This window comes from Microcaecilia unicolor, chromosome 1, assembly GCF_901765095.1.
Source record: "Microcaecilia unicolor chromosome 1, aMicUni1.1, whole genome shotgun sequence".
Taxonomy (NCBI): domain Eukaryota; kingdom Metazoa; phylum Chordata; class Amphibia; order Gymnophiona; family Siphonopidae; genus Microcaecilia; species Microcaecilia unicolor.
Window position 1 is genome coordinate 236,085,411 of NC_044031.1, and position 20,293 is coordinate 236,105,703.

The window sequence follows — 20,293 nt, forward strand, 5'->3', positions numbered from 1 at the left end:
TTCTAATTGTTTGGGATCAAAAAATTGAAATTGCTTAGATTGAAATAATATACGACAGATACAGGGAAATTTAAGTACAAAATTTGCACCTAACGCCAAAGTCCTCGGGCGTAAAGCTAAAAAAGCTTTACGCCTTTTCTATGTTTCTCTGGACAGGTCAGGATAAATTCTTATTTTAGATCCCAAAAATAGGGAGTCCAAATAATGAAAGGAAAGTTTTAATACTGCATCTCGATCCATTTCCAGAGCAAAGGAAGCCAACATATTTGTTCTCTGAGTTATGACCTCTAATGAGGATTCCAAAAAAGATGTGAGGTTCATTACTTCTCCTCCTTGGGCCTGTAAAGTTCCTGGTAACATCTTAACATTACTTTGTAAATATTGCGCCCGGGTTATGGGTGGTAATGAATCCTCTGACATACCTAAAATTTCAACCAGGTATTTTTTAACCATTTGTATCGGTGTAATTAACGGTGATCTAGGAAAGTTAGTCAACCTCAAATTGAGCCTCCTAGATTGATTTTCTAAATATTCCAAGCGTCTAGAAGTAAAATTTTTCTCCCTTAAGGAGACTTGTCCCACAAGTTCCAACTTCTGAATCCTTAATAATTTCACTTCAGAAACTTGTTGAGCAGTAACCTGTGCCTGGATGAGAGCAGCTTCGGATAAAGTCTTAATTTCACTAGAATTTTTAATTATCAATGATTGCAAAGAAGACTGCATATTAAATGTCAAGTCCCAGAGTGACTCCATTGTCACTATGGCTGGTTTTTCCATTTTCCCCAAAGAAAAAACAGGAAGAGAGGCATTAGCAGACTGTTCCAATGTACTCACTATCTGTGAAGACAGTACAGGTACTGCTGTTCCTTCCTCCAGCCTGTTAGTGCTTGATGCTCCTCTCAGCGTGGGCAGCTTCCCTCCCTGTTCGCACAGGTCTCGACTTGGAGCCTGGGCTGCAGGACTTGATTCCACACTGCCTTGTCCTGGCTGGGGAGGAGCCGCTCGTTGGACGGGGCTCAAGGAAACCCTGCCTACACTGCTGGCAAGCACCGATGCGCTTGCACCGACAGCGGGGGTAAAAGCTTGCCTGGGACCCGGCGTCACCCCAAATTGTTCCAGAGTCGTCTGCTGGAGAAGGTGAGTCCTGATAGGGGTGGAGGGATTCTCCCGAACCTTGCCTCTCCTTTTCCCCATTTCACAGCGAAAAGAAAAGAGCCCTCTTCAGCAGTGTTTAGGTCACAAATCTGAGCGCGTCTGGAGCAGTTACTCACAACGCCGCCATCTTGGATCCTTTACTGGGTGAATTTTATATTTGGCTACACTGCTAAATGTGTGTGTGTCCTCGTCTCATCCACACAAACATTTCCACGATATCTCCAATCTCATCTCTATTCCCCTCCTCCCCCCTCCTCCCTCCCCTTCTCGTGTGCCCTGTGGAATGCCCGCTTGGTCTGCAACAAACTTTCCTTCACCCATGATCTCTTCATCTCCCGCTCCCTTCAACTGCTCGCCCTCACTGAAACCTGGCTCACCCCTGACGACTCTGCCTCAGTCGTGGCCCTTTGCCATGGAGGTTATCTTTTCTCCCATTCTCCCCGCCCAGTTGGCCGTGGTGACGGCGTCGGGCTACTACTGTTGCCCTCCTGCAGTTTTCAACCTCTCCTCCTACCGCAGTCTCATTGTTTCTCATCCTTTGAAGTTCACTCCATCCGTCTATTCTACCCGCTACCACTCAGGGTTGCAGTCATTTACCGCCCCCCTGATAAGTCCCTCTCTTCCTTCCTTACCGATTTCGATGCCTGGCTCTCCGTCTTTCTTGATCCCTCATCTCCATCCCTCATTCTTGGCGACTTTAACATACACACTGATAACCCATCCGACTCATACGCTTCTCAGTTCCTCACTCTAACCTCCTCCTTCAACCTCCAACTGAGCTCCACCACCCCTACTCACCAATCTGGCCACTGTCTTGACCTCGTCCTCTCCTCTACCTGCTCACCCTCCAATTTCTGCACCTCAGCTCTTCCTCTTTCTGATCATCACCTGCTCACCTTCACACTTCATCACCCTCCCCCTCAGTCCCGCCCAACACTAACCACTACTATCAGGAATCTCCAGGCTGTCGACCCTCCCACCTTATCCTCCAGTATCTCTGATCTCCTCCCTTCCATCATGTCCTCTGAGTCTGTCGACAAAGCTGTCTCCACTTATAATGCCGCTCTCTCCTCTGCTCTGGACACCCTTGCACCGTCCATCTCCCGTCCCACAAGGCGTACTAATCCCCAGCCCTGGCTGACCCCTTGCACCCGATACCTTCGCTCCTGTGCCCATTCGGCTGAACGCCTCTGGAGGAAATCTCGCACCCACACTGATTTCATTCACTACAAATTCATGCTATCCTCCTTCCAGTCTTCCCTATTCCTCGCCAAACAGGACTATTACACCCAATTGATTAATTCCCTCAGCTCTAACCCTCGTCGTCTCTTCGCCACCCTTAACTCCCTCCTCAAAGTACCCTCCGCTCCCAACCCTCCTCACTTTCTCCTTAATCACTGGCTGACTTCTTCCGCAACAAGGTGCAGAAGATCAACCTCGAATTCACCACCAAACCATCTCCTCTTCACCCTATAACCCACTCTCTCAACCAACCAACCCAGGCCTCCTTCTCCACTTTTCCTGATATCACCGAAGAGGAAACCGCCCATCTCCTCTCCTCCTCGAAATGCACCACCTGTTCCTCAGACCCCATCCCCACCAACTTACTTAACACCATCTCTCCTACTATTACCCCCCCCCCCATCTGTCATATCCTCAACCTCTCTCTCTCCACTGCAACTGTCCCGGACACCTTCAAGCATGCTGTAGTCACACCACTCCTCAAAAAACCATCACTTGACCCCACCTGTCCCTCCAACTACCGCCCCATTTCCCTCCTACCCTTCCTCTCCAAGATACTTGAACGCGCCGTTCACAGCCGCTGCCTTGATTTTCTCTCCTCTCATGCCATTCTTGATCCGCTTCAATCCAGCTTTCGCCCCCTACACTCGACAGAAACGGCACTATCTAAAGTCTGCAATGACCTGCTCCTCACCAAATCCAAAGGTCACTACTCCATCCTCATCCTCCTAGACCTATCTGCCGCTTTTGACACTGTCAATCACAACTTACTTCTTGACACACTGTCCTCTTTTGGGTTCCAGGGCTCTGTCTTCTCCTGGTTCTCCTCTTATCTCTCCCATCGTACCTTCAGAGTACACTCTCATGGTTTGTCCTCCACCCCTATCCTGCTATCTGTTGGAGTTCCTCAGGGATCTGTCCTTGGACCCCTTCTTTTTTCAATCTACACCTCTTCCCTGGGCTCCCTGATCTCATTATCATGGCTTCCACTATAATCTTTATGCTGACGACACCCAGCTCTATCTCTCCACACCAGACATCACTGCGGAAACCCAGGCCAAAGTATCGGCCTGCTTATCCGACATTGCTGCCTGGATGTCCAACCACCACCTGAAACTGAACATGGCCAAGACCAAACTTATTGTCTTCCCACCCAAGCCCACTTCTCCTCTCCCTTCACTCTCTATCTCAGTTGATAACACCCTCATCGTCCCCGTCTCATCTGCCCGCAACCTCGGTGTCATCTTCGACTCCTCCCTCTCCTTCTCTGCCCATATCCAGCAGATAGCCAATACCTGTCGCTTCTTCCTCTATAACATTAGCAAAATTCGCCCCTTCCTCTCTGAGCACACCACCCGAACTCTCATCCACTCTCTCATTACCTCTCGCCTTGACTACTGCAACCTACTCCTCACTGGCCTACCACTTAGCCATCTATCCCCCCTTCAGTCCGTTCAGAACTCTGCTGCACGTCTTATCTTCCGCCTTGATCGAAATACTCATATCACCCCTCTGCTCAAGTCACTTCACTGGCTTCCGATCAGATACCACATACAGTTCAAGCTTCTCCTGCTAACCTACAAATGCACTCGATCTGCAGCCCCTCCTTACCTCTCTACTCTTACGTTCCTACCCGTAACCTCCGCTCTCAAGACAAATCCCTCCTTTCAGTACCCTTCTCCACCACTGCCAACTCCAGGCTCCGCCCTTTCTGCCTCGCCTCACCCCATGCTTGGAACAAACTCCCTGAGCCCATACGCCAGGCCCCCTCCCTGCCCATCTTCAAATCATTGCTCAAAGCCCACCTCTTCAATGTCGCCTTCGGCACCTAACCACTACACTTCTACTCAGGAAATCTAGACTGCCCCAACTTGACATTTCGTCCTTTAGATTGTAAGCTCCTTTGAGCAGGGACTGTCCTTCTTTGTTAATTTGTACAGCGCTGCGTAACCCTAGTAGCGCTCTAGAAACGTTAAGTAGTAGTAGTAGTAACTTTAGGCACCATATATAAAATCTGGGGGACTATGTGTAAATACTGCACACTCTTTAATGAGAGCGTGCATTATATGCACATAGTGTGCGCTCTTGACAACATTCATTTGAAAAAGAAAAAAAGAACACAAAAGATTTTTGGGTGCTCATCCCTAAAAACAGGAAGAATATTACCTATGAACAGGCAGCACTACAAATATTACACTGGCCCTAAATCAGCAAGACACCTACTGTTCTGCCCTCAGTTGCATGAGAGTAGACCTAGCAGTCTGTGTGTAGCAAATTACATTATCTGTATACGTACTAAGATGTAGAAGTCTCTGTAGTTTGATAGTCCTTAGGTGATTGGCTCTTTCTGAGCACTGAACTCTTCCCAGTGTCTTATGGGATCCTTCCTGTTAGCTTGGCTGCCCTCTGCATGCTGAGAAGAGCAGGTTCCCCACCACCACCATCACCAAATGCCTGCCAGACTGAGGTTATGGTTTATTCTTCGAGGACAAGCAGGCTTATAATTCTCACAAATTGATAACATGGGTCCTCGTTGCTGGTCCAGAGCTTGTAACAAGCTTAAAAATAGTCTTATAGTGTGAGACCCACTCCATCGCGCATGGGTGAGTGCCTTCCTGCCCGCCGCGAGAGTGCGGGACTAGCAGTTCTATTTTTTCCTCAGTGAGGAGAGGACATGGTTTGGTTGGTCTTTTTGTACCTTCCTTTTTTTCTCCTTGCCTTTTTTCCAAGTTGTCTTTGTTTTTACTGCATTCACTAGGCTGCGTTTAGGCCAGAGCTCTGGTCAGGTTTTTCCATTTTCTCTTTTTTAGTATGCTTCTGTTTGTTTAGCACCATTGACTCGTTTGATTTGGCCATGGCTGTTTTACCTTTCATGTCTTCAAAGGCTCCCAGTGGCTTTAAATGATGTACTTGGCACAACAGGACCATCTCTGGCAATGACACCCATTCTTGATGTTTGGGGCCTCATCATACACCTACAAACTGTACTCTCTGTGTTCATATGAAGAAGAGAACACAGTTGGCCAGAGAAGCTCAGAGAGAGATTATTCTGGAAGCCAGGTCCGAAGTCTTGACGGTGTCAGAGGTAGTGTCTTCAGCATTGACATCGGCATCGGGTGCACTGGTCCATAGGGCTGCGAGACCCTTGCACTCTGGGAGTGACCATGCATTGAGTGGTCTCCACGTGCTTCGATGCCAGCCACTATGCAGGCCCCCAGGACCGATCGGTGTCGGACTCAACCCTGAGGCGAATGGAGGACTCAATGTCATCTTATTTGGCACTGGGGAGCATCGATGAAAGGCAATGGAAGAAGCATCAGCATTGACCCCCTTTGATGCAGGTGTCTGGTGCTACAGGCCACTGAGGATTTCACTAGTTCCAGAAAAGTGTAGGTGCTGGGAGGACCCTTCCCCCTCTATATAGGAGATGCCGATGCATGGGTCTCACACAGCCAGGACCAGGCACAAGCTTCTACCCTTCAAATTCAGCAGCCTGTTTCTACATCAGCACCCCAGCCTTTGTACAGTTTGATTGAATTGAAAGGAACAGTTGGGATTGACAGGGAACCGGTTATCCAACATGCAATAGTCTTATCTGGATTTAGGATGAGTCTGTGATCTGAAAGCCAGGACTGAATAGTACAAAGACAAGACTGAACAGGAGCAAGATTGATCTGAAATGGGGAAAAAGGAAAAACCAAAAGAATGCTGTCTGCATAGATATAGAAGTTAACATTAAGATCCTGGAGAAGGAAAGCAAGTGGACCAAGAAAGATGTTAAACAAAAGGGGAGACAGAACAGAACTTTGAGGAACACTACAGTGGAGAGGGATAGGGGCCGAAGTCGAAGATCTAAAAGAAACAGAGAAAGTGCACCGAGAGAGAAAAAAAGATGAGAACCAGGCCAAAGCTATGTCAGAGATACCAACATCAGAAAGACGCCTGAGAAATGATATACAACATCAAAGGAAGATGAGAGGCCCAGTGAAATAAGAAGGAAAATATTGTTTTTGTCCAAAGTTGAATGTAAGTCACTAACCAAAGAAGTCAGAATGGCTTCAGTATCATGATGACGTTGAAAACCTGCTTGATAAGAGTGAAAAATTAGGGTATCTTCAGCAAAAGAATAGAGACGAGAACAAACAACTCGTTCGAGCAGTTTAGAAAGAAAACATACGTTTGAAATAGGGCGATAATTGACAGGGACACCTGGGTCAAGAGAAGGTTTTTTAAAGATAGGGTATACTAGGGCATACTAAGGCATATTTCCAACACATTGGAACCATTCCAGAGGATAAGCTGGCATTCAACATCACCAGTATGAAAGGCAAAAGATTGTGATAAGGAACTGAGTACCAGCTAGGTGGTAAAGGATCAAGTGGGCTGAAGGCATGTTTAGTACTGGAAACATGTAATTTGAGAGAGGACAATGAGAGAACTGGGAATGAGGAAATAGAAGAGGTAAAAATAGAGACAGATTGATCCATAGGCTGTGAAGCAAGTGTCTTCAACAGTGCTGAACCAGTAGTAGACTGAGGGAGAGAAGTTAAGAGAGAAAAGGTCTTTTGTGAAAAAGTAGCAGCAAGAATATCAGCAGAGGGATATAAAGGTGAGACTAGGTTGGAACGCTGGGAGGTTAAGCCAGACGCGAGTCTGAAAATGGTTTTAGCAGGATTACCTGAGGATTTCAGGAGATCCTGAAAAAAGATTTATTTGCTTTACTAAGCTGGGCATTATAAATGCGACGTTCTTGTTTACAGACAGAAGGTGATTCAGGGGTACGGTGCTTACACCAAAGATGTTCAGCACATCTAAACTGTTGCTTGAAAGATCTAAGTTCAGGGTTGGCACATGCACAGAAGAGTTTCATGGTAAGCTCAGGTCTTGTGCACATGCTCCAGGCAAACTTGAAAGTGAAGCACACATTAGCACCTGTTTTCTGTGTCTTTAACTATAAGCTTCTCAAATGTTTTATTTATTTATTTTTTACTTGGAAGGCTTACATTTAAGTGCAGGAAACAGATGCCAATGTGTGCTTTCACTTTCAGGTTTGCTCTGACTCGCACACATTTGTCTCTCACTACCAGCGCTTAGGGGCTTGCATGGGCTTCCTACTGCTTCCAAATTAAATAAAAACCGGCAGATTTTAAAGAAAGAATCATGAGAAATCCTCCCTTCAAACGCCTGCTCTGAGCTGGTGTTAGGTTTTCAGCAGTAAGGGTGGCTTTGTTTTGTGCGCTGTTCTCTGAGCATTGGGAGGGAATAGAAAATGACCTCATTAACATCCGTTTGACTACATTTGCATGTTATTTGCACTAATCTTTGGCGTGTACATTGCCTCCTGCGCTAGAGCCCTCTAAGCATTCTAATCACCTCTAACACCAGCGTTAACATTTTGAGCAACGGCCTCTAGGTTATGGTTGCTCAATGTCGATCCTCGAGGTCTGCAACCCAGTCGGGTTTTCAGGATTTCCCCAATGAAGTTGCATGAGATTTATTTGCATACAATGGAGGCAGTGCATGCAAACAGATCTCATGCATATTCATTGGGGAAATCCTGAAAACCCAACTCAAGGACTGACTTGAGCACCCTTGCTCTAGGGTCAGACATCCCATTCTGGGTTCCCCAGGGAAACTGAGCCTCTCAGATCCTCCTGCTGTACAGCAGAGGAAATCACAAGGGAAAGTAGCTGAAAGCACTTCTCTTCTGCCTGCTGCTCCTGCCTTCTTCAAATTCCTACTGCTTGTGAGAGATAATCACTAGGCTGAGGCAGGGCCAGTTCCACTTTCAGGTACATTAGGCAGTCACCAAGGGAGGCAGATTCTGGTTGGGAGGTCGACAAAGAGCAGCTGCAGTCACAGCAAAACAACAGGTCCTGACAGTCACACTGACTTAGAGAGCCATCCGTGTGAGCTTTTAAACAACAGGGAGAGTAGTTTTCAAATAGTCCATTTCACCAAGTAAATTGGTTTTAGATGTGCTCTCATGGAGACTAATTTTGTAATAGGGAACCTTGGCAGGGAAGACACATAGACATATATGTTGTGCCTATTTTATAAAAGCAATATATGTACCTGTGTGCAGGTATACCTGCTCTGCATTACTCATAAGTGGTGCTTATGTATATGTTTAATGAGAAAATTAAGCTCTTTTCAATTCATGCACTTCTGTGAAATTTTAACATGCATATAAAACATAAATGATATTGAAAGGAAAAAATCTTTCTAAGCACCCTGGAGAAGGATGTGGTTACAGTGGTTAGCATATCTGGGTTTAAAAATAGTTTGGACAAGTTCCTGGAGGAAAAGTCCATAGTCTGTTATTGAGTGTGTGTATATATATATATATATATATATATATATATATATATACACACACACACACACACTAGGAAAAAAGGGCCGTTTCTGACACCAATGAAACGGGCGCTAGCAAGGTTTTCCTCGGAGTGTGTGATAGAGAGTGAATGTGTGAGTGTGTGTGACAGAGAGAGTGAGACTGTGTGCGAGTGTGTGTGAGAATGAGAGTGTGTGCCAGGGGCCCCCTCCCTCCCTGCCTTCCAGTTTCATTGTCTGCCCACCCCCCTTCCAAGTTCCAGAGTCTGCCCCACCTCCAAGTTCCAGAGTCCGCCCTCCCACCCATCCAGTTCCTGGGTCGTTGTCACCCCCTCTCCCCCTCCCTCCCAGTTTCATGGTCCGCCTGGCCCCCTTTCCAAGTTCCAGGGTCCAGCCTCCTTCCCACCCACCCACCCATCCAACCAGTTCCTGGGTCATTGCCCCCCCTCTCTTCCTCCCTCCCAGTTCCAGGGTAGTTGCCCCCACCCTCCGTTCACCCTGCAATGTTTAATTGAACAATTAGGGAGCTGTGATTGTGTGTGTGTGTGAGAATGAGAGTGTGTGCCAGGGGCCCCCCACCCAGTTCCAGGGTCCGCCTGGCCCCCTCCAAGTTCCAGTGTCGTGGCCCCACCCCTACCCACCCACCCAGTTCCAGGGTCATTGCCCCCCCTCATTCCCTCCCTCCCAGTTCCAGGGTAGTTACCTTCCCCCATATTCCCCCCCCCCCCTTCTATGCACCCTTTGATTTTTAATTTGTATATTTGTGAGCTGTGTAGTTTTAGAGAACGCACCTGCAACAGTGTGAAGCTGACTCCGTGGCTTCATTGAAGTGAAGGGTTAGTAAGTTTCTTTATCTCCGTAAATCTGTAACCATCTTTCTCGGCCCCACCCCCGCAACTCTGATAGGTCTGCTGCCCTCGACGTCTTAACATGATGACATTGCGAACATCAAAACATGCTGACGTCGAGGGCGGTGGACCTATCAGAGTTGTGGGGGCGGGGCCGAGAGAGATGGTTACAGATTTACGGAGGTAATGAAACTTACTAACCCTTCACTTGAGTGAAGCCAAGGAGTCAGCTTCAGAACGTTGGAGGTGCTTTTTATTATAGTACATCTCTATCTCTATCTGCTCACTTTTACTGCCCTGAAGCACCGTTCTCCCTCCAGCACTGGCAATTCCCATAGCCAGCCTTCTGCCACCATGCATCGTCGAAGCCTCTTCTCACACGTGTCCCGCCTACTCTGCAACTTCCTGTTTTGCGCAAAGGTGGGACGCAGGAAGTTGCAGAGTAGGCGGGACATGCCTGAGAAGAGACCCCGACGACGCGCGCTGGCAGAAGGCTGGCTATGGGAATCGCCGGTGCTGGAGGGAGAACGGCGCTTCAGGGCAGTAAAAGTGAGCAGACCTTGCGGACAGGGAGAGCAGGCAGAAGAGGCTGGGCGGGCCTGGAGCAAAAGTGGCTGGGCCTGGGCCCGTCCAGGCCCACCCGTGGCTACACTCCTGGATCAGAGAGGTAGTTTGGTGGCAGGATGACCACCTTGACGTTAGACAGCCTGACATCATCACTGTGTGCAGCACAATTCTCACAAAGCAACAAAATCTGACGCTTTTGTGCCCGCATTCTAGTGTCTAACGTCTTTAGCCACTGCTTCCAAATTTCCCCAGTCATCCATGAATTTGAGTTAGCCTCGTATGACACAGGAAGTCGCTTAACATTCTTGAAGCAACGGGGCTGTTTGCTCTTTCCAATGATGAGTGGTTCCAACTTCTCACTTTTAGACCCCTGAGGAAGGCCTGCTGGCCGAAACATGGACCGTGTAGGGTCCTATTAAACTTTTCTGGCACTCTAACTCCCTTGTTTTTGGTCTGTTTTGGGTTGTCTTCCACCTTTTTTTGTGTTTTGATTTGTCTTCACGGGAGATTTGGACTTCTCTTTTTGTATGCTTTCCAACTTCTCACTCCCATCCATATTGCAGCAAAGGAGGATCGTCAGTCGGTCCTTCGACGTTTTACTTCCTGTAGTTTCGGCTTGTTTGAATGCAAGTGTTCCATTAGGAATCGCTCGCCAGTAGAGACCGTTTTTGTCAGCATTGAAAATGTCACGAGGTGCAAACTCGTTCAAGATGGTAGGAAGAACTGAAACAACCCAATTTTCAGCACTAAAGTCATCAGTGTCTTGTTTTACACCATGCTGTTTCTTGAATTTTATGTTGTTCCTCTGCATCCATCTTTCCAACCATCCAACAGTGGCTTTGAATTCAGTTAGTCCAAGACTTTAGTCCAAGACTTTCAGCTAGCTGATTAGCTTTCTCCATAAGCAGTGGACCATTGACAGAAAACTGTCTGCTCCTGACATGAGAAAACCACCGAAGAAGAGCATCTTCTACATCCTCAGCTTTTTCTGCCCGTTTACGTTTCCGGTGTGGATTTGTATTGTTTTGCCAGTCTTCCAGAAGCTGGTATTTCTGCTTCAAGATATGTGAAATTTGACTGGGATTGGCACCATATTCTTTAGCAATAGATGCTTGACTGTTTTTTTTCTAATTTTTTAAGAACTTCTATTCGTTCAGACCAGCTTCTGGAAGACTGGCAAAACAATACAAATCCACAACGGTAACAAAAACGGGCGGGAAAAGCTGAGGAGGTAGAAGATGCTCTTCTTCGGTGGTTTTCTCAAGTCAGGAGCAGACAGTTTCCTATCAGTGGTCCACTGCTTATGGAGAAAGCTAATCAGCTAGCTGAAAGTCTTGGACTAACTGAATTCAAAGCCACTGTTGGATGGTTGGAAAGATGGAAGGATTGACCTGACACAGACCATGTTTCGGAGCATACTGTGACTGCTTCAGGGGTCAAACTGATACTCTTGAAAGCTCTTTTGTGCTTTTTTTTTTTTTGCTGCAAACTCTTGAACAGAAAATTAAAGCACTAAACAATCAATATCAAAACTCACACTCTAGAGAGGTATCTACAGAACTCATTAACTCCAAATATAACTACAATAAAATAGTCAGTTTACAAGCTGGCCATGATCTCTTTATTCATAGATCTCGCTATTATTCTGGAGATAAGGAGGCCAATAAAATGCTTGTGCAATTTTTTAAGGGAAAGAAAAAACAGCAAATTGTCTCTATACATGACTCTAATGCAAATGTCATCTTAAAAGGATATTGAATTAGAATTTGTTCATTTTTTGGACTAACAATACATTTTTTGATTAGCTTTCAAAGGTAACCCTTCTTCAGATCAGAAATGAGTAAATGTTGACAAATATCAGAATATATAAGTGAAACACAAAAGCATTGCAATGACAGTCTCACAGGATGAGGGTGGGGTGGGTTAGATGAGAGAAAGGAAGAGATGGATGGCTGGTAAGAGGGTAACAAAGCAGTATCATTTTATGGTTTATAGTGGGATAGAAAACCTAGATACTTGTTAAGTCCTGTTTGGTGAGTGTCAAAATATTTCATCATTTTGACTTCAGAGGTCTTACTTTCCTGGATTATCTCAAAATTTCCTTTTGGTGTTCTTACCATAAGATCATTGATGCAGTGTTCTGGTTTTGTAAAGTGCTGTTCTACACAGGTGACATCCTGGTTGGCATCGTGATGTCTAATATTATGTCTATGTAAACTGATCCTCATCTTCAGCATCTGGCTTATTTCTACAATATAGCACCCTTCTTCACACTTTTTGCATTGAATGATATATACTATATTTGAAGATGAGCATGTGAAGGATCCCCTTATGCTGAATGTTTTTCCCATGCAAAAGACTGTGGGATCCTGAGAAATGTGTTGGCACAGTTTGCAGCTTGGTATATTGCAAGGACGTGTGCTATTCTCTTCTTTTTGAGCTTGCATTGGGAGCTTGTTTTTCACTAATTTGTGTTTCAAAGTAGGTGGCTGTCAGAAGGCTAGCACTGGAAGCTGGAGTTGTGGAGATAGCTGCATCTGTTCATAGGTTTCCTGTATATAGATGTTTGCATGTAGCCATTTTTCTGATAAAAACTATGGTATCTAGAAAGTTGGTTTAAAAAAGTCTCTTCTAGTTCTGCCATGAAGAGGCTAGCATATTGTTGTGCCATCCTGCTGCCCATACCAGTCCCCACAATTTGCAGGTAGATATCATTGTTAAAGTGAAAATTTATAAGATTGCTTTGTCACCCTCTATCACCCATCCACCTCTCCCTGTCTCTCACCCATTCCACTGCCCTCTTCCTCTGAGTCTGTCATTGGAATGATTTTATATTTCAATTATATATTATGATAGTTGTCAACATTTGCTCATTTCTGATCTGAAGGTTACCTTTGAAAGCTAATTAAAAAATGTAGTCCAATAAAAAAGTGTATCATCTTATTTTCTTTTCTATGCTTTGTTTTATTTCTATTTATTAACTTCAAAAGTAAACTAACTTGGCTACCACATCACTTTACTTAACTTTTATGAAAAGCTGTTTTAATCAGAATGTCCCCACAAGGAATAACAATTTCTAAAGAAATTATCCCAACTTACTCTAACACCCAGTCTATAAAATTGCTGAGGGATCATCAAGGAAACACTATATACAATTAGAATTCTCCCTAACATTAAAGCCCCAAGGCCTGATGGCTACACATCAGAGTTCTACAAATCCTTTTAGGTATTGCTTGCCCTCCTACTTGAACCACTCTGAGACTTTTCAATTTGATCCAACCATCCAACAAAACTTTGCACACAAGTGTGCTGATCCCCATAGAAGGTTGGGATCCTAATAAAACAATTTGATTCATCCAAACCAAGTAGGCTTCATGAGCAACAGATACATTGATGATAATCTGTGTCTGTTTTATCATCTTAATTATATAGCCTCGATATAATTATAATTATTTTATCATCTTAATTATATAGCCTTGATCCCATTTATTTCAGGTTTTAGAGTGGTTCAAAATGGGACAGGGGTTCTCTGAATGGATACATATTCTATATCAACATCCCTAACTCTAGGATTGTCAATAAAAAATCTAACTCAACCCTTATTGTTAAGCAGAGGAACTAGACAAGGTGCCCTCTTTCCCGTCTTTTGTTCAGTCTTGCATTAGAACCCTTCTCTTAGCAATTAGACAGAATCCGTGCATAAAAGGAATCAGTACCCCTAACACAGAAACAAAAGTCACAGCATATATAGATGATTTATTATTATGTCAGATCCAACCCTTTTCGTTGAATATCTGATTACCACATTAGATGAATTTTCCAGCTTTTCTAGCTATAAAATTAACTGAGATAAGTCAAAAATAATGTTTTTGAACACTTATATCTCCCAGTCTTCCATCAATATTAATAATTTAAATGGTCCTTTTGCAGCTGAAATACTTGGGAATATGGTTGCCTTATTTTCAAAAGTGATGGGCGCCCAGATTTCGACCCAAATTGGGAGATAGGCGCCCATCTCGCAAAGGCGCCCAAATCGGTATAATCTAAAGCCGATTTTGGGCGTCTTCAACTGCACTCTGGTCACGAGAACGAACAAAGTTGATGGGGGCATGTCGAAGGTGTGGTCAAGGCGGGACTGGGGCGTGTTTATCGGCCGAGCAGAGATGGGCACCTTCGGCTGATAATCAAAAAAAGAAAGGCGTTTTTATTGCGAATTTGGGTCATTTTTTACCCTTTTTTTTCCACAAACAAGTCCCAAAAAAGTGCCCTAAATGACCAGATGACCACCAGAGGAAATCAGGGATGACCACCCCTGACTCCCCCAGTGGTCACTAACCCCCCACCATAAAAAAAAAAAACTTTGACAACTTTTTTTCCAGCCTGTATGCCAGCCTCAAATGCCATACCCAGCTCCATGACAGCAGTAAGCTCTTTGAGCAGGGACTGTCTTTCTTCTATGTTTGTGCAGCGCTGCGTACGCCTTGTAGCGCTATAGAAATGCTAAATAGTAGTAGTAGTAGTAGTAGCAGTATGCAGGTCCCTGGAGCAGTTGTTAGTGGGTGCAGTGGACTTCACCCAGGTGCACCCAGGCCCATTCCCCCACTACCTGTTACACTTGTGGTGGTAAATGGGAGCTCTCCAAACAGCCCCCAAAGCCCACTGTACCCACATGTAGGTGCCCCCCTTCAGCCATAAGGGCTATGGTAATGGTGTAGAGTTGTGGGCAGTGGGTGTTGTTGGGGGATTTGAGGGGCTCAGCACCCAAAGGAAGGGAGCTATGGACTTGGGAGGTATTTTACTTTTTTGTTTTTTTATTTGTTACAAGTGCCCCCTAGGGTGCCCGGTTGGTGTCCTGGCATGCGAGGGGAACCAGTGCACTACGAATCCTGGCCCCTCCCATGACCCAATGCCTTGGATTTGTTCGTTTTTGAGCTGGGCACCTTCGGTTTCTATTATCGCTGAAAAACGAAACCGCCCAGCTCAAATCCGCACAAAACCGATGCATTTGCCGGGCACAAACCATATTATCGAAAGATGGGCGCCCATTTTTTTCGAAAATACAGTCTGTCCCACCCCTTCACGTACCTGTTCTCGGACATAGACGCCCATGGAGATGGGCGTTCACGTTCGAGTATGCCCCTCTATGCTTCTTAACACAAAAAAATCATTAATCTTATTGATGAAGCCAATACCAAGTGGTCTTCTTTAAATATATCCTGGTGGGGCAGATTAGACAAGATCAAAACGACTATAATTCTCCAAATCAACTATATTCTCATGATGCTCCCTGAAAAATGCTCTATAGACGTCTAGAAGAAAATTGACTCCAAGCTTTCCAAGTTTCTTTGGAACAGTATAATCCCATAAATAGAATTACATAGAAACAGAGAAAAGTGTAGACAGATAAAAACCATATGGCCTATCCAGTGCCATCTACTCTATCACTCTCCTAGAGATCCTATGTACTTATCCCAAGCTCTCTTGAATTCAGAAACTATTTTCATTTCCACCACTTCTACTGGGAGGCCGTTCCATGAATTTACCACCCTTGCTATGAAAAAGTATTTCCTCAGATTACTTCTGAGTCTATCCCCTTTCAACTTCATCGTATGCCCCCTCATTTCAGAGTTCCCTTTCAATTGAAAGAGACTCGCCTCCTGTGCATTTAAATTTCTCTATCATATCTCCCCTCTTCCACATTTCTTCCAAAGTGTAAGTATTGAGATCTTTAAGTCTGTTCCCCTATGCTTTATCATGAAGACCACTGACCATTTTAGTAGCCACAATATTCTAAATAAGGAATCATCAGAGTCTTATAAAGGGGCATCATCACCTCCGTTTTCCTACTGTTCATCCTTCACTCTATGCACCCAAGCATCCTTCTAGCTTTCGCTGTCACATTAAAAACTTAAAAAAAAAACACCTAGAGATCAAGGTGGTGTTGATTTCCCTGATTTTCATTCATTTTATTCTGCATCACTTTTTTTTTTTTTTTTACATTTGTACCCCACACTTTCCCACTCATGGCAGGCTCAATGCGGCGGGCAATGGAGGGTTAAGTGACTTGGTCAGAGTCACAAGGAGCTGCCTGTGCCGGGAATTAAACTCAGTTCCTCAGGACCAAAGTCCACCACCTTAACCACTAGGCCACTCCTCCACTCCACTCCATTCTTTTAAGATATGGGGCACACTACATAGCAAACAATGCTCTATTTGACCCAATTCCTTGCTTATGCTTTTGACATTGAAGTTTCTCTCAAATCTGAAAGATTAAAATATTGAAGAACGCTCAAAATACTCATAACTCTGGGTAGCAATTTGCAATCTGCACAATGGAATGCTTTAGACATTGACATTTGGAACAACCCAAAATTTAAAATTGGTAATGTATGTATCAATTGGACATTGATAATCTCTAGGAAAATGGTCCCTAAAGCATATACAACAGAATCATTCCTTCTGTTCATTTCAGAAACTCTTTGTTATATGATTTTCCACATCTCAATATTTCAATTGGCTTTTCTATGAAGAAAAGCTCAATTTCCATTGCCACACTCCAAGAGCAATCATCCCTTTACTCATTATGCAACAAATCTCTCACTGAAAGTAAAACTATTTCTATCATGTATAAGTATATCCATAAATCCCTTTTTTTCAATTTTGAAAGGATCTATAATTCCTTGATATGCAGAACTGAATTTACAAAGTCAAGATATAAATTAGTCATATTTCTAGTCTAAAGTATCCAGACCAACTCATTCTTCTAGCCTTATACAGTCCCTGTATTTTGTGGCACATAAAGCATTATGAACTCCAATGGGGAAATGGAGGGCTAGTCTCACAACCTCAAATATCTGCTGGTACTGTGACAAAGGTCAATGGTCCTTCTGTACGCTATTTGAATGTCCACATAATAAATTGCTCTGAGAAAACATATGGTCAGCTATACAAAAAATTGTTGAATATAAAGGAATCACTTTCACTACCCTTAATTATATTGAAATCAGTATTACAATCTTTAACCCTCCATCACTCATAGAAACCTTTACTAGATATACACCTATTGAGTGCTATCCAATCAATATGGGATACTGGAAAAATTCTATACATGTCAAATACACAAATTGCTTCTTTTGCTTATTCATGTTTCTGATATGTTGTTCTAACGGTGAATCTGGGTTACTCTGTTCTCTTTACATGCTTGTGATGACAAAGATACTTAACATAAAAGTCTCTGAAAAAAACAAACTTCCACCAGAAAATTAAACAAATTTTTTCCAGTTGCTTAGCTACAGGTGGGCACAGGCCCACCCATTCTTTCCTCTGGCCCACACAGTTTAGTGACCCCCAAAGTACCTCACTGGTGGTACCTCACACTTCTCTCTCTTGCATTCATGGCAGCTGCCCATCTCTCTCTAAACTCCCCACCACTGTCCTCATCTACCTTTGAGCTATCACCAGCAGAGATTCCTGTAAGCAACCTGAGCCTCCTTCTACTGCGTCCAGCCCTCGATTACATAATTTCCTGTTTTTTCACTAGTGGAGACGTGGTAGAGGGAAGCCTGCAGGGGTGGTGCAGGCTGCTTACTGGAATTGCTGCCAGCGACATCTTGGAGGTAGACCAGGGAGGGAGGAAAAGAGAGAAATGGATGCTGGCTGGGGGGGGGGGGGGGAAGAGAGGAAAGGATGCTGGGGGGGGGGAGGAGGAGAAGCATGACAATAGCATGGGTCAAGGGAAAGTTAACAACAACAAAAAAAAAACTATGTATGGACAGGGGTGGGGGTGGGAAGGGTCCACCTGAGTTAACTCAGGACCACCTGAAATAACAGGTCTGGCTACAATCCTGATTTCATCCCCAATGGAAACTTCTAATATATATTTCCACTGAGAGACATAAAAGATTGCTTGTATAAATTACTTTTATATGTTTACTGTTTGTAAAGTACTTACAATTTTCAATGAACTACAAAAAGGAGTGAGCTAATATATAACATTGCAAAAAACATAATTAGCATAGATACAAGGCATTCACACAAATAGCATACATTTATAAAATTCAAACATTAATATATGCCACAAAAGGCATGTATTTAATTTCAAAATGCATGAATATATAGAAATGTAGGCTATAATCAAGGCCCAACAGATTCCTCTAAATAAGAGAAAGAAGTAGAGTTCATAGAGAATCTTGCCCATGATGCTGCTTTAAATGGGTTGCTCAAGGTCACAAAATAAGCCGACGACACAGACCACACTGAAATTTAACATCTCTCTGGGATTTATTGCTCTGTGTTTTAACCTGTAGGACTATTGCTGTAGGTGGTGATGGATTACCTTTCATCAGAAAAAGCCCACTCAAGACTTCAATAAACCTACAGTATGCTGATGGCTTGGCTTAGAAAAACAGAGCAAATAAAGAGGATACAGAAATGTAACTCTTTTCCTCATTCTTCCACCTGCACTAAAATATGCATCTGCCCCCCTCCCACCCCCTTCTTGGCCTTCATTTGAGTAGCTGCCAGTACTGGTCTTCTCTTTCAAGACTGTTTACTTCCAACCCTATCTTTTATCTCCAAGTTGAATAGTGCTCAGATATCTCAAATATGGAGGATGGAAGGACCTGACTTTCTTCATTCCATCAATGTTGCCATTTCGATCTTTCATTCACAGACTATGACCATCAGAAAGATAGCCTTTACTTAATTTACATACGTAGCAAGATTGAACAGAAAACAAGTGGTCCGTCAAATTCAACTTATTTCTGACTGCCCAGTAGCTCTTTTTATCCAAGGGAAGCTGAAAACAGACTACACATCTATAACCAATTCTGCAGTAGTGAAAAAAAAATGCCATGATAACTTCATATATGCTGATCGGTTCCTAACTTTCATATACACTGTATCATAACCTTTCCTTAAAATGCACGTAAAAATGTTTGAACACACAAGAGTTTCCAAGTTGAGAAAGGAAAAACCTGGTTTATATTATACAATGTAGTCCCAAATATTACATTTTCTTTTGACCATAAATCTTTCATTTGTTTTCTGGATTTTATAATAGCAAAATGATCATTTAACTAGCTGTCTTCTATCTATTTTATGCTCATTAGTAGTAGGAAATGTTTCCCCTCACTTCACAAGAGATGGAGAATTGCAATATTGCTGTCATTCATGAAAGTACTGAGGCATTATTAATCTGGCCTCCACTTGCATTGGACAAAGCAGTGAAACACAGTACTACTCAATATCACAATATATGATTGAACATTGCCACCCAGTGGCACAGAAGGATCAAGAACATATTATTGTGTATGTAGTAATAAATAGAAATAAAACAAACAAAAAAAGAAAGTAAAGTGATGCCCATAAGTACATAAGTATTGCCATACTGGGAAAGACCAAAGGTCCATCAAGCCCAGCATCCTGTTTCCAACAGTGGCCAATCCAGGTCACAAATACCTGGCAAGATCCTAAAAAAATACAAATCATTTTATACTGCTTACCCCAGGATTTAATAATGGTCTATGGACTTTTCCTTTAGGAAGCCGTCCAAACCTTTTTTAAACTCCGCTAAGCTAACCACCTTTACCACATTCTCTGGCAACGAATTCCAGAGTTTAATTACACGTTGAGTGAAGAAAACCTTTCTCTGATTCGTTTTAAATTTACTACATTGTAGCTTCATCGCATGCCTCCTAGTCCTAGTATTTTTGGAAAGCGTAAACAGACGCTTCACATCTCCCCGTTCAACTCCACTCATTATTTTATAGACCTCTATCATATCTCCCCTCAGCCGCCTTTTCTTCAAGCTGAAGAGCCCTAGCCGCTTTAGCCATTCCTCATAGGGAAGTCGTCCCATCCCCTTTATCATTTTCGTCACCCTTCTCTGCACCTTTTCTAATTCCACTATATCTTTTTTGAGATGCAGTGACCAGAATTGAACACAATATTCGAGGTGCAGTCACACCATGGAGCGATACAAAGGCATTATAACATCCTCATTTTTGTTTTTCATTCCTTTCCGAATACCACCTAACATTCTATTTGCTTTCTTAGCCGCAGCAGCACACTGAGCAGAAGGTTTCAACGTATCATCAACGACGACACCTAGATCCCTTTCTTGGTCCGTGACTCCTAACGTGGAA